The sequence below is a fragment of the Leuciscus leuciscus genome (assembly GCF_965113295.1).
Source record: "Leuciscus leuciscus genome assembly, chromosome: 7".
Taxonomy (NCBI): domain Eukaryota; kingdom Metazoa; phylum Chordata; class Actinopteri; order Cypriniformes; family Leuciscidae; genus Leuciscus; species Leuciscus leuciscus.
The window spans coordinates 4,892,620-4,909,518 of NC_138731.1; the positions used below are offsets into that span (position 1 = coordinate 4,892,620).

The window sequence follows — 16,899 nt, forward strand, 5'->3', positions numbered from 1 at the left end:
CTGACGACGTGAACAGTAATCTGTATCTTCATTCTCTGACGATGTGAACAGTAATCTGTATCTTCATTCTCTGACGACGTGAACAGTAATCTGTATCTTCACTCTCTGACGATGTGAACAGTAATCTGTATCTTCACTCTCTGGCGATGTGAACAGTAATCTGTATCTTCATTCTCTGACGATGTGAACAGTAATCTGTATCTTCACTCTCTGACGATGTGAACAGTAACTTCATTCTCTGACGACGTGAACAGTAATCTGTATCTTCATTCTCTGGCGATGTGAACAGTAATCTGTATCTTCACTCTCTGACGATGTGAACAGTAATCTGTATCTTCATTCTCTGGCGATGTGAACAGTAATCTGTATCTTCACTCTCTGACGATGTGAACAGTAACTTCATTCTCTGACGACGTGAACAGTAATCTGTATCTTCATTCTCTGGCGATGTGAACAGTAATCTGTATCTTCACTCTCTGACGATGTGAACAGTAATCTGTATCTTCATTCTCTGACAATGTGAACAGTAATCTGTATCTTCATTCTCTGACGATGTGAACAGTAATCTGTATCTTCACTCTCTGACGATGTGAACAGTAACTTCATTCTCTGACGACGTGAACAGTAATCTGTATCTTCATTCTCTGGCGATGTGAACAGTAATCTGTATCTTCACTCTCTGACGATGTGAACAGTAATCTGTATCTTCACTCTCTGACGATGTGAACAGTAACTTCATTCTCTGACGATGTGAACAGTAATCTGTGTCTTCATTCTCTGGCGATGTGAACAGTAATCTGTATCTTCACTCTCTGACGATGTGAACAGTAACTTCATTCTCTGACGATGTGAACAGTAATCTGTGTCTTCATTCTCTGACGACGTGAACAGTAATCTGTATCTTCACTCTCTGACGACGTGAACAGTAATCTGTATCTTCACTCTCTGACGACGTGAACAGTAATCTGTATCTTCACTCTCTGACGACGTGAACAGTAATCTGTATCTTCACTCTCTGACAATGTGAACAGTAATCTGTATCTTTACTCTCTGACGATGTGAACAGTAATCTGTATCTTCATTCTCTGATGACGTGAACAGTAATCTGTATCTTCATTCTCTGACGACGTGAACAGTAATCTGTATCTTCACTCTCTGACGACGTGAACAGTAATCTGTATCTTCACTCTCTGGCGACGTGAACAGTAATCTGTATCTTCACTCTCTGGCGACGTGAACAGTAATCTGTATCTTCACTCTCTGACGATGTGAACAGTAATCTGTATCTTCACTCTCTGACGATGTGAACAGTAATCTGTATCTTCACTCTCTGGCGATGTGAACAGTAATCTGTGTCTTCTCTCTCTGGCGATGTGAACAGTAATCTGTATCTTCACTCTCTGACGATGTGAACAGTAATCTGTATCTTCACTCTCTGGCGATGTGAACAGTAATCTGTATCTTCACTCTCTGGCGATGTGAACAGTAATCTGTATCTTCACTCTCTGGCGATGTGAACAGTAATCTGTATCTTCACTCTCTGACGATGTGAACAGTAATCTGTATCTTCACTCTCTGGCGACGTGAACAGTAATCTGTATCTTCACTCTCTGGCGACGTGAACAGTAATCTGTATCTTCACTCTCTGACGACGTGAACAGTAATCTGTATCTTCACTCTCTGACGATGTGAACAGTAATCTGTATCTTCACTCTCTGGCGATGTGAACAGTAATCTGTATCTTTACTCTCTGACGATGTGAACAGTAATCTGTATCTTCATTCTCTGACGACGTGAACAGTAATCTGTATCTTCATTCTCTGACGACGTGAACAGTAATCTGTATCTTCACTCTCTGACGATGTGAACAGTAATCTGTATCTTCACTCTCTGGCGACGTGAACAGTAATCTGTATCTTCACTCTCTGGCGACGTGAACAGTAATCTGTATCTTCACTCTCTGACGATGTGAACAGTAATCTGTATCTTCACTCTCTGACGATGTGAACAGTAATCTGTATCTTCACTCTCTGGCGATGTGAACAGTAATCTGTGTCTTCTCTCTCTGGCGATGTGAACAGTAATCTGTATCTTCACTCTCTGACGATGTGAACAGTAATCTGTATCTTCACTCTCTGGCGATGTGAACAGTAATCTGTATCTTCACTCTCTGGCGATGTGAACAGTAATCTGTATCTTCACTCTCTGGCGATGTGAACAGTAATCTGTATCTTCACTCTCTGGCGATGTGAACAGTAATCTGTGTCTTCACTCTCTGACGACCTGAACAGTAATCTGTGTCTTCACTCTCTGACGACCTGAACAGTAATCTGTATCTTCACTCTCTGACGACCTGAACAGTAATCTGTATCTTCACTCTCTGACGACGTGAACAGTAATCTGTATCTTCACTCCCTGACGATGTGAACAGTAATCTGTATCTTCATTCTCTGACGATGTGAACAGTAATCTGTATCTTCACTCTCTGGCGATGTGAACAGTAATCTGTGTCTTCACTCTCTGACGACCTGAACAGTAATCTGTATCTTCACTCTCTGACGACGTGAACAGTAATCTGTATCTTCACTCTCTGACGACGTGAACAGTAATCTGTATCTTCACTCTCTGACGACGTGAACAGTAATCTGTATCTTCACTCTCTGGCGATGTGAACAGTAATCTGTATCTTCACTCTCTGGCGACGTGAACAGTAATCTGTATCTTCACTCTCTGGCGACGTGAACAGTAATCTGTATCTTCACTCTCTGGCGACGTGAACAGTAATCTGTGTCTTCACTCTCTGGCGATGTGAACAGTAATCTGTGTCTTCACTCTCTGACGACCTGAACAGTAATCTGTATCTTCACTCTCTGACGACGTGAACAGTAATCTGTGTCTTCACTCTCTGACGATGTGAACAGTAATCTGTATCTTCACTCTCTGACGATGTGAACAGTAATCTGTGTCTTCATTCTCTGGCGATGTGAACAGTAATCTGTATCTTCACTCTCTGACGATGTGAACAGTAACTTCATTCTCTGACGATGTGAACAGTAATCTGTATCTTCATTCTCTGACGATGTGAACAGTAATCTGTATCTTCACTCTCTGACGATGTGAACAGTAATCTGTATCTTCACTCTCTGGCGATGTGAACAGTAATCTGTATCTTCATTCTCTGACGACGTGAACAGTAATCTGTATCTTCACTCTCTGACGATGTGAACAGTAATCTGTATCTTCATTCTCTGACGATGTGAACAGTAATCTGTATCTTCACTCTCTGACGATGTGAACAGTAATCTGTATCTTCACTCTCTGACGATGTGAACAGTAACTTCATTCTCTGACGACGTGAACAGTAATCTGTATCTTCATTCTCTGACGACGTGAACAGTAATCTGTATCTTCATTCTCTGACGATGTGAACAGTAATCTGTATCTTCATTCTCTGACGACGTGAACAGTAATCTGTATCTTCACTCTCTGACGATGTGAACAGTAATCTGTATCTTCACTCTCTGGCGATGTGAACAGTAATCTGTATCTTCATTCTCTGACGATGTGAACAGTAATCTGTATCTTCACTCTCTGACGATGTGAACAGTAACTTCATTCTCTGACGACGTGAACAGTAATCTGTATCTTCATTCTCTGGCGATGTGAACAGTAATCTGTATCTTCACTCTCTGACGATGTGAACAGTAATCTGTATCTTCATTCTCTGGCGATGTGAACAGTAATCTGTATCTTCACTCTCTGACGATGTGAACAGTAACTTCATTCTCTGACGACGTGAACAGTAATCTGTATCTTCATTCTCTGGCGATGTGAACAGTAATCTGTATCTTCACTCTCTGACGATGTGAACAGTAATCTGTATCTTCATTCTCTGACAATGTGAACAGTAATCTGTATCTTCATTCTCTGACGATGTGAACAGTAATCTGTATCTTCACTCTCTGACGATGTGAACAGTAACTTCATTCTCTGACGACGTGAACAGTAATCTGTATCTTCATTCTCTGGCGATGTGAACAGTAATCTGTATCTTCACTCTCTGACGATGTGAACAGTAATCTGTATCTTCACTCTCTGACGATGTGAACAGTAACTTCATTCTCTGACGATGTGAACAGTAATCTGTGTCTTCATTCTCTGGCGATGTGAACAGTAATCTGTATCTTCACTCTCTGACGATGTGAACAGTAACTTCATTCTCTGACGATGTGAACAGTAATCTGTGTCTTCATTCTCTGACGACGTGAACAGTAATCTGTATCTTCACTCTCTGACGACGTGAACAGTAATCTGTATCTTCACTCTCTGACGACGTGAACAGTAATCTGTATCTTCACTCTCTGACGATGTGAACAGTAATCTGTATCTTTACTCTCTGACGATGTGAACAGTAATCTGTATCTTCATTCTCTGACGACGTGAACAGTAATCTGTATCTTCATTCTCTGACGACGTGAACAGTAATCTGTATCTTCACTCTCTGACGATGTGAACAGTAATCTGTATCTTCACTCTCTGGCGACGTGAACAGTAATCTGTATCTTCACTCTCTGGCGACGTGAACAGTAATCTGTATCTTCACTCTCTGGCGATGTGAACAGTAATCTGTATCTTCACTCTCTGGCGATGTGAACAGTAATCTGTGTCTTCACTCTCTGACGATGTGAACAGTAATCTGTATCTTCACTCTCTGACGATGTGAACAGTAATCTGTATCTTCACTCTCTGACGATGTGAACAGTAATCTGTATCTTCACTCTCTGACGATGTGAACAGTAATCTGTATCTTCACTCTCTGGCGATGTGAACAGTAATCTGTGTCTTCTCTCTCTGGCGATGTGAACAGTAATCTGTATCTTCACTCTCTGACGATGTGAACAGTAATCTGTATCTTCACTCTCTGGCGATGTGAACAGTAATCTGTATCTTCACTCTCTGGCGATGTGAACAGTAATCTGTATCTTCACTCTCTGGCGATGTGAACAGTAATCTGTGTCTTCACTCTCTGACGACCTGAACAGTAATCTGTGTCTTCACTCTCTGACGACCTGAACAGTAATCTGTATCTTCACTCTCTGACGACCTGAACAGTAATCTGTATCTTCACTCTCTGACGACGTGAACAGTAATCTGTATCTTCACTCCCTGACGATGTGAACAGTAATCTGTATCTTCATTCTCTGACGATGTGAACAGTAATCTGTATCTTCACTCTCTGGCGATGTGAACAGTAATCTGTGTCTTCACTCTCTGACGACCTGAACAGTAATCTGTATCTTCACTCTCTGACGACGTGAACAGTAATCTGTATCTTCACTCTCTGACGACGTGAACAGTAATCTGTATCTTCACTCTCTGGCGACGTGAACAGTAATCTGTATCTTCACTCTCTGGCGACGTGAACAGTAATCTGTATCTTCACTCTCTGGCGACGTGAACAGTAATCTGTATCTTCACTCTCTGGCGATGTGAACAGTAATCTGTATCTTCACTCTCTGGCGACGTGAACAGTAATCTGTATCTTCACTCTCTGGCGACGTGAACAGTAATCTGTGTCTTCACTCTCTGGCGATGTGAACAGTAATCTGTGTCTTCACTCTCTGACGACCTGAACAGTAATCTGTATCTTCACTCTCTGACGACGTGAACAGTAATCTGTGTCTTCACTCTCTGACGATGTGAACAGTAATCTGTATCTTCACTCTCTGACGATGTGAACAGTAATCTGTGTCTTCATTCTCTGGCGATGTGAACAGTAATCTGTATCTTCACTCTCTGACGATGTGAACAGTAACTTCATTCTCTGACGATGTGAACAGTAATCTGTATCTTCATTCTCTGACGATGTGAACAGTAATCTGTATCTTCACTCTCTGACGATGTGAACAGTAATCTGTATCTTCACTCTCTGACGATGTGAACAGTAACTTCATTCTCTGACGACGTGAACAGTAATCTGTATCTTCATTCTCTGACGACGTGAACAGTAATCTGTATCTTCATTCTCTGACGATGTGAACAGTAATCTGTATCTTCATTCTCTGACGACGTGAACAGTAATCTGTATCTTCACTCTCTGACGATGTGAACAGTAATCTGTATCTTCACTCTCTGGCGATGTGAACAGTAATCTGTATCTTCATTCTCTGACGATGTGAACAGTAATCTGTATCTTCACTCTCTGACGATGTGAACAGTAACTTCATTCTCTGACGACGTGAACAGTAATCTGTATCTTCATTCTCTGGCGATGTGAACAGTAATCTGTATCTTCACTCTCTGACGATGTGAACAGTAATCTGTATCTTCATTCTCTGGCGATGTGAACAGTAATCTGTATCTTCACTCTCTGACGATGTGAACAGTAACTTCATTCTCTGACGACGTGAACAGTAATCTGTATCTTCATTCTCTGGCGATGTGAACAGTAATCTGTATCTTCACTCTCTGACGATGTGAACAGTAATCTGTATCTTCATTCTCTGACAATGTGAACAGTAATCTGTATCTTCATTCTCTGACGATGTGAACAGTAATCTGTATCTTCACTCTCTGACGATGTGAACAGTAACTTCTTTCTCTGACGACGTGAACAGTAATCTGTATCTTCATTCTCTGGCGATGTGAACAGTAATCTGTATCTTCACTCTCTGACGATGTGAACAGTAATCTGTATCTTCACTCTCTGACGATGTGAACAGTAACTTCATTCTCTGACGATGTGAACAGTAATCTGTGTCTTCATTCTCTGGCGATGTGAACAGTAATCTGTATCTTCACTCTCTGACGATGTGAACAGTAACTTCATTCTCTGACGATGTGAACAGTAATCTGTGTCTTCATTCTCTGACGACGTGAACAGTAATCTGTATCTTCACTCTCTGACGACGTGAACAGTAATCTGTATCTTCACTCTCTGACGACGTGAACAGTAATCTGTATCTTCACTTTCTGACGATGTGAACAGTAATCTGTATCTTTACTCTCTGACGATGTGAACAGTAATCTGTATCTTCATTCTCTGACGACGTGAACAGTAATCTGTATCTTCATTCTCTGACGACGTGAACAGTAATCTGTATCTTCACTCTCTGACGATGTGAACAGTAATCTGTATCTTCACTCTCTGGCGACGTGAACAGTAATCTGTATCTTCACTCTCTGGCGACGTGAACAGTAATCTGTATCTTCACTCTCTGGCGATGTGAACAGTAATCTGTATCTTCACTCTCTGGCGATGTGAACAGTAATCTGTGTCTTCACTCTCTGACGATGTGAACAGTAATCTGTATCTTCACTCTCTGACGATGTGAACAGTAATCTGTATCTTCACTCTCTGACGATGTGAACAGTAATCTGTATCTTCACTCTCTGACGATGTGAACAGTAATCTGTATCTTCACTCTCTGGCGATGTGAACAGTAATCTGTGTCTTCTCTCTCTGGCGATGTGAACAGTAATCTGTATCTTCACTCTCTGACGATGTGAACAGTAATCTGTATCTTCACTCTCTGGCGATGTGAACAGTAATCTGTATCTTCACTCTCTGGCGATGTGAACAGTAATCTGTATCTTCACTCTCTGGCGATGTGAACAGTAATCTGTGTCTTCACTCTCTGACGACCTGAACAGTAATCTGTGTCTTCACTCTCTGACGACCTGAACAGTAATCTGTATCTTCACTCTCTGACGACGTGAACAGTAATCTGTATCTTCACTCCCTGACGATGTGAACAGTAATCTGTATCTTCATTCTCTGACGATGTGAACAGTTATCTGTATCTTCACTCTCTGGCGATGTGAACAGTAATCTGTGTCTTCACTCTCTGACGACCTGAACAGTAATCTGTATCTTCACTCTCTGACGACGTGAACAGTAATCTGTATCTTCACTCTCTGACGACGTGAACAGTAATCTGTATCTTCACTCTCTGACGACGTGAACAGTAATCTGTATCTTCACTCTCTGGCGATGTGAACAGTAATCTGTATCTTCACTCTCTGGCGACGTGAACAGTAATCTGTATCTTCACTCTCTGGCGACGTGAACAGTAATCTGTATCTTCACTCTCTGGCGATGTGAACAGTAATCTGTATCTTCACTCTCTGGCGACGTGAACAGTAATCTGTATCTTCACTCTCTGGCGACGTGAACAGTAATCTGTGTCTTCACTCTCTGGCGATGTGAACAGTAATCTGTGTCTTCACTCTCTGACGACCTGAACAGTAATCTGTATCTTCACTCTCTGACGACGTGAACAGTAATCTGTGTCTTCACTCTCTGACGATGTGAACAGTAATCTGTATCTTCACTCTCTGACGATGTGAACAGTAATCTGTGTCTTCATTCTCTGGCGATGTGAACAGTAATCTGTATCTTCACTCTCTGACGATGTGAACAGTAACTTCATTCTCTGACGATGTGAACAGTAATCTGTGTCTTCATTCTCTGACGACGTGAACAGTAATCTGTATCTTCACTCTCTGACGACGTGAACAGTAATCTGTATCTTCACTCTCTGACGACGTGAACAGTAATCTGTATCTTCACTCTCTGACGATGTGAACAGTAATCTGTATCTTTACTCTCTGACGATGTGAACAGTAATCTGTATCTTCATTCTCTGACGACGTGAACAGTAATCTGTATCTTCATTCTCTGACGACGTGAACAGTAATCTGTATCTTCACTCTCTGACGATGTGAACAGTAATCTGTATCTTCACTCTCTGGCGACGTGAACAGTAATCTGTATCTTCACTCTCTGGCGACGTGAACAGTAATCTGTATCTTCACTCTCTGGCGATGTGAACAGTAATCTGTATCTTCACTCTCTGGCGATGTGAACAGTAATCTGTGTCTTCACTCTCTGACGATGTGAACAGTAATCTGTATCTTCACTCTCTGACGATGTGAACAGTAATCTGTATCTTCACTCTCTGACGATGTGAACAGTAATCTGTATCTTCACTCTCTGACGATGTGAACAGTAACTTCATTCTCTGACGATGTGAACAGTAATCTGTGTCTTCATTCTCTGGCGATGTGAACAGTAATCTGTATCTTCACTCTCTGACGATGTGAACAGTAACTTCATTCTCTGACGATGTGAACAGTAATCTGTGTCTTCATTCTCTGAAGACGTGAACAGTAATCTGTATCTTCACTCTCTGACGACGTGAACAGTAATCTGTATCTTCACTCTCTGACGACGTGAACAGTAATCTGTATCTTCACTCTCTGACGATGTGAACAGTAATCTGTATCTTTACTCTCTGACGATGTGAACAGTAATCTGTATCTTCATTCTCTGACGACGTGAACAGTAATCTGTGTCTTCATTCTCTGACGATGTGAACAGTAATCTGTATCTTCACTCTCTGACGATGTGAACAGTAATCTGTATCTTCACTCTCTGGCGACGTGAACAGTAATCTGTATCTTCACTCTCTGGCGACGTGAACAGTAATCTGTATCTTCACTCTCTGGCGATGTGAACAGTAATCTGTATCTTCACTCTCTGGCGATGTGAACAGTAATCTGTGTCTTCACTCTCTGACGATGTGAACAGTAATCTGTATCTTCACTCTCTGACGATGTGAACAGTAATCTGTATCTTCACTCTCTGGCGATGTGAACAGTAATCTGTGTCTTCTCTCTCTGGCGATGTGAACAGTAATCTGTATCTTCACTCTCTGGCGATGTGAACAGTAATCTGTATCTTCACTCTCTGGCGATGTGAACAGTAATCTGTATCTTCACTCTCTGGCGATGTGAACAGTAATCTGTATCTTCACTCTCTGGCGATGTGAACAGTAATCTGTGTCTTCACTCTCTGACGACCTGAACAGTAATCTGTGTCTTCACTCTCTGACGACCTGAACAGTAATCTGTATCTTCACTCTCTGACGACCTGAACAGTAATCTGTATCTTCACTCTCTGACGACGTGAACAGTAATCTGTATCTTCATTCTCTGACGATGTGAACAGTAATCTGTATCTTCACTCTCTGGCGATGTGAACAGTAATCTGTGTCTTCACTCTCTGACGACCTGAACAGTAATCTGTATCTTCACTCTCTGACGACGTGAACAGTAATCTGTATCTTCACTCTCTGACGACGTGAACAGTAATCTGTATCTTCACTCTCTGACGACGTGAACAGTAATCTGTATCTTCACTCTCTGGCGATGTGAGCAGTAATCTGTATCTTCACTCTCTGGCGACGTGAACAGTAATCTGTATCTTCACTCTCTGGCGACGTGAACAGTAATCTGTATCTTCACTCTCTGGCGACGTGAACAGTAATCTGTATCTTCACTCTCTGGCGACGTGAACAGTAATCTGTGTCTTCACTCTCTGGCGATGTGAACAGTAATCTGTGTCTTCACTCTCTGACGACCTGAACAGTAATCTGTATCTTCACTCTCTGACGACGTGAACAGTAATCTGTATCTTCAATCTCTGGCGATGTGAACAGTAATCTGTATCTTCATTCTCTGGCGATGTGAACAGTAATCTGTATCTTCACTCTCTGACGATGTGAACAGTAATCTGTATCTTCACTCTCTGGCGATGTGAACAGTAATCTGTATCTTCATTCTCTGGCGATGTGAACAGTAATCTGTATCTTCACTCTCTGGCGATGTGAACAGTAATCTGTATCTTCATTCTCCTGCGATGTGAACAGTAATCTGTATCTTCATTCTCTGGCGATGTGAACAGTAATCTGTATCTTCAATCTCTGGCGATGTGAACAGTAATCTGTATCTTCACTCTATGGCGATGTGAACAGTAATCTGTATCTTCATTCTCTGGCGATGTGAACAGTAATCTGTATCTTCAATCTCTGGCGATGTGAACAGTAATCTGTATCTTCACTCTCTGGCGATGTGAACAGTAATCTGTATCTTCATTCTCTGGCGATGTGAACAGTAATCTGTATCTTCACTCTCTGACGATGTGAACAGTAATCTGTATCTTCACTCTCTGACGATGTGAACAGTAATCTGTATCTTCAATCCCTGGCGATGTGAACAGTAATCTGTATCTTCACTCTCTGGCGATGTGAACAGTAATCTGTATCTTCACTCTCTGACGATGTGAACAGTAATCTGTATCTTCACTCTCTGACGATGTAAACAGTAATCTGTATGCTGAGCTCTGGATGCTTCAGTTTGATCGGTGTAAACCCTTCATCCCTCAGAATCTTTTACAGTCTTGCAGCTTTTGAGTTGCACAACAAAGCAGCGATTTCAAATAAAGACAGCACATTTATATTTATCAATTGGGAAGATGCTTTTATCTGAAGTGACAAACTGTGGTTTTAAGTTGGACATTTGAACCTCACCAGTCAGCACTTACACTGCAGTACACACTACAGTGTTCAACACCTGTTATAGATGGTGTGTAAATCATTTACAAGGCATAAGATCTACGAATGTTATCTACGAATGACGTGTAACACATTTACAAGTGATGAATAGTTTACGCTTTAGATTAGGGGATGCAGAAAGTGTTGTAAATGATTTATTCATGCGTTTACACATCATTGTGTTGAACACTGTTACTTACCTGTTACAAATGATCTGTATGTGTAGCCTATACAAGGCATTTACAACACTTTCTGCACCCTCTAATTGCTACATACATACACACAAAAAACAAAACAAAAAAAAAACATAATTTATTAAACATTTAAGAAATGCATATTCATGTTTTCTAAATGATTAGTTAATCATTAACTAATCAATTGCAAATGACTTGTAGCAGAATTTACAAAACATACATAAAATGTTAGTATATCACTTGCTAATTGTCACCAGTAGGCTTCTTTGGACTTTCAGTTTGTTTTGATTTTCCACGTGTGTTCGCCTGTCTGAGTTTCCCGCCACCAATCTGTAACCATGGACACTAATCACCTTCCTCACAGCTGCCTGTCGTTTGAGTTCATTATCTCTGTGTATTTAGTTCCTGCCTGTATTCAGTTCAGTGTCCGGTATTGTTTGTGTGTTACACTTTGTTTCGTGTTCACACGCTGTCTAACCTGTCTGCCTGTCTTATATTAAAGTACGTTTGGATTCTACCTTCATCTTCTGTCTTCCCTGAACCACCCCGTGACACTAATCATTTATGAATGTTTTGTAAATGATTAGGTCATCATTAACTAACCACTTATAAATGACTTACAACTGAACGTTATTCTAAAGTGTTACCAAAAATGGTATATGAAATGGATTTTTTAATAAACACTTTCTTATTCATATTTGATATGAAATTGTAAGAACGTACCTCAAAACATACAGCACAGCCGGGTGTCTGAAGGGAAAGTGAGTGTTTCTGTGTGAGTGTTTCCTCAAAAGCTGCTTCAAAAGAACACCGTTCACAAGGGAGGGGCGCGTGTTCAGTTCCTGCTCTGGTGTCTTTCAGTATTGTAGGGTAATTACTAGTGCTTAAAAAAAAACATAAAAAAAAAAAACACATTTAATCAATCACACATATTTCTAAAACTAATTGTCATCTTCCTAAATTTGTCACGAGAATCATTTAGAAAAATGTTGTCAGCTAAAGAGAAGCTTTAAATGTCTCCCTGCAGCTGGACAACGAGGTAGGAACTGTTAAAAAAATATTTTAAAAAGTCTATGGTTAGTTTTTCCCTTAAATCCTCGTACTAAAATTGACTTTATATCCATACATTTTTTTTTTTTTTTACATGATTTTGCATTTCTGTCCACCAAAATCCCAACCAGTCTTGGCTAAGATTATAATTATAAAAAGTAATTAATTACTAGCTACTAATTGCATCTTCAACAGTGTAATTTGATTACTGAACTATTTACTCTCTCTAGAAAGTATTGCATTACTAATTACTTTCTAAATCCCATATCACCCTGGACCAGTTGAACAACACAAGGATTGACTTGAAGTTGCTCTTTTAATCCTTTCAAATAAATAATATGAAACTGCATGATTCATTCTTGAATTGTACAAAGTATTTAAGCAGAGAAGGTTACATTAAAAACATAGATTTCAACATTAAACGTTAAAATTTTGATGTTAAATCCACTTTTTTTTTAATAATTGTTCTGTAGTAATGCACTTACATTAGAACTAATTAAATGACAGAAAAATTAAGAGTAATCCCTTACTTTACTTTTCAAGGGAAAAGTAATTCAATTACAATAATTATTTACTTAGTAATGCATTACACCAACACTGATCCCAACCCAAAAGCTCCCTGCTGATAAAATGATCATATTGGCATTGGCATTGCCCGGCCTAAGTGTAAAATAAGGTAGATGTAAGCTATTGCAATTCAATAGTTACATTCTAGCAATGCTCAACCACATATATTATTCTAACAGCTTTTGCCAACAAGGTTTCCATCTGCAGCCAAGACTAATGGACAAAGAAGGTGAACTCATATCAAAATGTGAAATATTTAGTAAATGTTTGCATAATCTCCTAAAAATTTTATTAAGTGCATATCTATTAACACACTGTCAACTTGGATAATTTAGAAATTGTATCTGATCAAATAAGTAGGCCTTAGTGAAACTAATTCCATGTTTTCTAATTATATTACCAAGTGGCAGTATGCATACATGCATATTGAAAATAGCAGATGGCCCAAAACAGACCAGTTTGGATGCAGCACTCCATACTTTACTGGTGTTAAAGTATGTCCTCATCAATAGTGTAGAATGCAGAACCGAAACCAAGTAAAACTAGTAGTGAGATGCAGCCTTTGTCCAATGCTAGAAGTCATGTGTAATTTTAACAAGCGCAGTTTCGTTTCTCAAAATGTCCAGTTGACTGAGAACTGTGTTTAGTGATTTGCAAACAGTCTATTATACAGTACAATTGCAATTCGAGTGTAAAGTAGACAATGTGCTTGCAGTTTTGCAGATGAAAGCTTACAAACATGTGTTAATGGTTTCACTAAATGTGGGCATTAAGTACCACTTTTAGTGTGCAAGCAATTAAAGGGGTGATACAATGCAAAACCAAGTTTACCTTGTTGAATAACAGCAGCTCAGTGGGTAAAACGGGCATACACAGAATCTCAAAATCCTATGTCACCTCCTTAAAGGCAGGGTAGGCAGGTTTTTTCTAAAAAACTTTTTCCCAAATTTGTTTAAACTGTCTTTATATACCAATACATAATTAAAATGTAAGTACTCTGAAAAAGAGAGTATACAAATCGAGTGTCTGTAGACCTCTCAGGGCTGCAATAAACACAGCTACTTATTCCATTCACTCCCACCCCCTCCCTTCTGAGCTCCTTCCAAAGCCACGCCCCCAAACCACATGAACGCGCGATGCCGGCCGCTCAGCTGGAGGACGCGTTTGCCAGCGCCGAGTGGAGAGGAGCGCAGTGCATGTAGTGACATCATGTCAGAATCACATGTAATAACATCCCTAACTTTATCATTATGAATATAAACAACTAACATGGCTGTTAGTACTCACTATCAAGCTAGCATATCGATACTGGTAAAGTTTAAAATATATTGAGTTTGATTCGGTAACGAGCTAGTAACATAAGGCAAAGCTAAAAACAGGTTGCATTGATACACGTTTTCCCATTACCATCAGTTACACTGTGATGAAGGTGAATTTCGTGTAAAATTCATAACATATACGGTGTTTTGCATGTAAGAGCTTCCACGATGAAAGCACTGTTGGCTCTGATGAGGACTACACTATATTGACTCTCGTCTGACTTCTTGCTTTATCCAAAGACTTTTTGGTCATAGCCTTCTTTTTTTTTGCCTTGTTTGCCTTCGCTGACTGTATATGCAGGTACTGGGACTTACATTTTAATTATGTATTGGTATATAAAGACAGTTTAAACAAATTTGGGAAAAAGTTTTTTTAGAAAAAACCTGCCTACCCTGCCTTTAAAGATAATGTTATTCTATTAAATTCAGATATAACTTATTGGACCAAAAACCTGAATAAAGAAGCTCTTCATCCTCTACAGTTAACGACCTGTGTATTATATTAGACAGCAACTTGTCTTTTGATAATGATATTTCATATGTTACAAAAACAGCCTTCTTCCAGCTCAGAAACATCGCTAAGCTCCAGAGCATGCTCTCTGTTTCTGATGCAGAAAAGCTAGTTCATGCATTCGTGACCTCTAGACTAGATTACTGTAATCATTACTAGCTGGTTGTCCTTCATCCTCAATTAACAAGCTACAAGTGATCCAAAATGCAGCTGCTAGAGTTCTTACCAGATCAAGAAAATATGATCATATAATCCCAATTTTATCATCTCTACACTGGCTACCTATTAATTTCTGTATCAATTATAAAGTTTTGCTACTGACCCATAAGGCCCTAAATGGTTTAGCTCCTGTAACCGATATTCTATCGCCTTACAATCCATCACGCTCTTTAAGGTCACACAACTCTGGGCTTCATGATGGAAAGTGCACTGTATTGCTATCAAGGTACCATTCACAGTCTGTTCGTAGTGTAATATCTGCTTGTGGGTGTTCTCAGGGCTTTTAATCCTAAAATAACTTTAGGAATAAAGAAGTAAAACCCTCAGACACCGAGTTCCTCTTTTTAGCCTCTTTCTCTTTTTATTCACTTTTTTCTCCTTTTTCCTTTCCTTCCGCTCTACTCACAACAACATGCTCTTTAACACAGAATAGATACTGCTGAATTAACGTTCAAATATTTCAATATAATATCAGCTTCCCTCTTTTAACATAATGTGTTAAACTTTTAACTCTTACACTAGTCTCATAGGGACAACATCAAGGTGTTGTACACAGGTACTTCATTTTTAGAAGGCTCACAAATAAGCCACAGGACATGTCTCGAAAAACCATAAATGCTTCCTGATATAGAGAAACCAAATGGCTTTTATCGTAACCATCAACACCACCGATAGTTTGATCACATGGAGGGATTTGCACAGTTAAGTTCTTGCAGAAAACACTTAACATTACATTTAATAAGCAACTTTTGTTTCTGCTGATGTCCTTTGGTAGTCAAACACTACTGCCCTGGTCCACGCAGCTCTGCGTGCTCTGGATGTTTCTCTGGTAACACTTTATAATAATGGTCCATCATTAATAAGTGCAGGAATTAATGAAGGACTAATGAGTAACACTTCAGCTACTACTATTAACTAATAAAGAAACAAGCTTAACTAATCAGTAAGTAATATAAAATTTAGGAGATTATTCCTTGTTAGGTAATCAATAATTACTTAATGAGATTAGCTTCATTAATAACTATTAACTAACTGACAAGTTATAAAGAACATTATCGTGTGTCTGAGACGTAATCAGTCATCATTTTTACTATGAAAATAGTCATAAAATTCATCACTACTTACTCAAGTGTTGCCTAGTCACTATGCAGAAACTGCTTGTGATCTGGACCATTATTTTAAAGTGAAAAATATGTTTTTCACTTTAAAATAATGGTCCAGATCACTAATAGTAAAAATGATGACTGATTACGCCTCAGACACGATAATGTTGTGATTAGTAATTAATTAGTAATTCTTTATAAGTTGTCATAATTACTTATTAGTTCTTAATGATGCCAATCTCAATAAGTAATTATTGATTACCTAACAAGGAATAATCTCCTAAATTCGATATTACTTATTGATTAGTTAATATTGTTTCCATATTAGTCAATAGTAGTAGCTGAGGTGTTAATGTAGAACTACTCATAAGTCTTTCAGTACTTCCTGCATAGTTACTTATTAATGACGGACCATTATTATAAAGTGTTACCGTTTCTCTTGTAAACCTACCATGGAGGTATTCCAGAAAGCAGGTTATGCAACACACCTGGGTAAGATTACGGATACATTAGCGGATTATCTCAATTTTCAGTTCCAAA

At 39.4% G+C, this 16,899-nt stretch overlaps 2 protein-coding genes across 2 annotated transcripts in view; one reads left to right on the forward strand and one right to left on the reverse strand.

Annotated features, from left to right (window-relative positions):
• Positions 1-12,457, reverse strand: part of LOC309503386 (bactericidal permeability-increasing protein-like) — a 45,058-nt gene extending 32,601 nt beyond the window's left edge. Inside the window, exon 1 of the mRNA XM_082176197.1 lies at positions 12,314-12,457. The gene's annotated coding sequence lies outside the window, so the exon portion shown is untranslated. The remainder of the gene's footprint in view (positions 1-12,313) is intronic.
• The window catches only part of LOC309503416 (uncharacterized protein), a 166,689-nt gene that overhangs the window by 105,567 nt on the left and 44,223 nt on the right, over positions 1-16,899 (forward strand). The gene's annotated exons all lie outside the window — the stretch shown is intronic.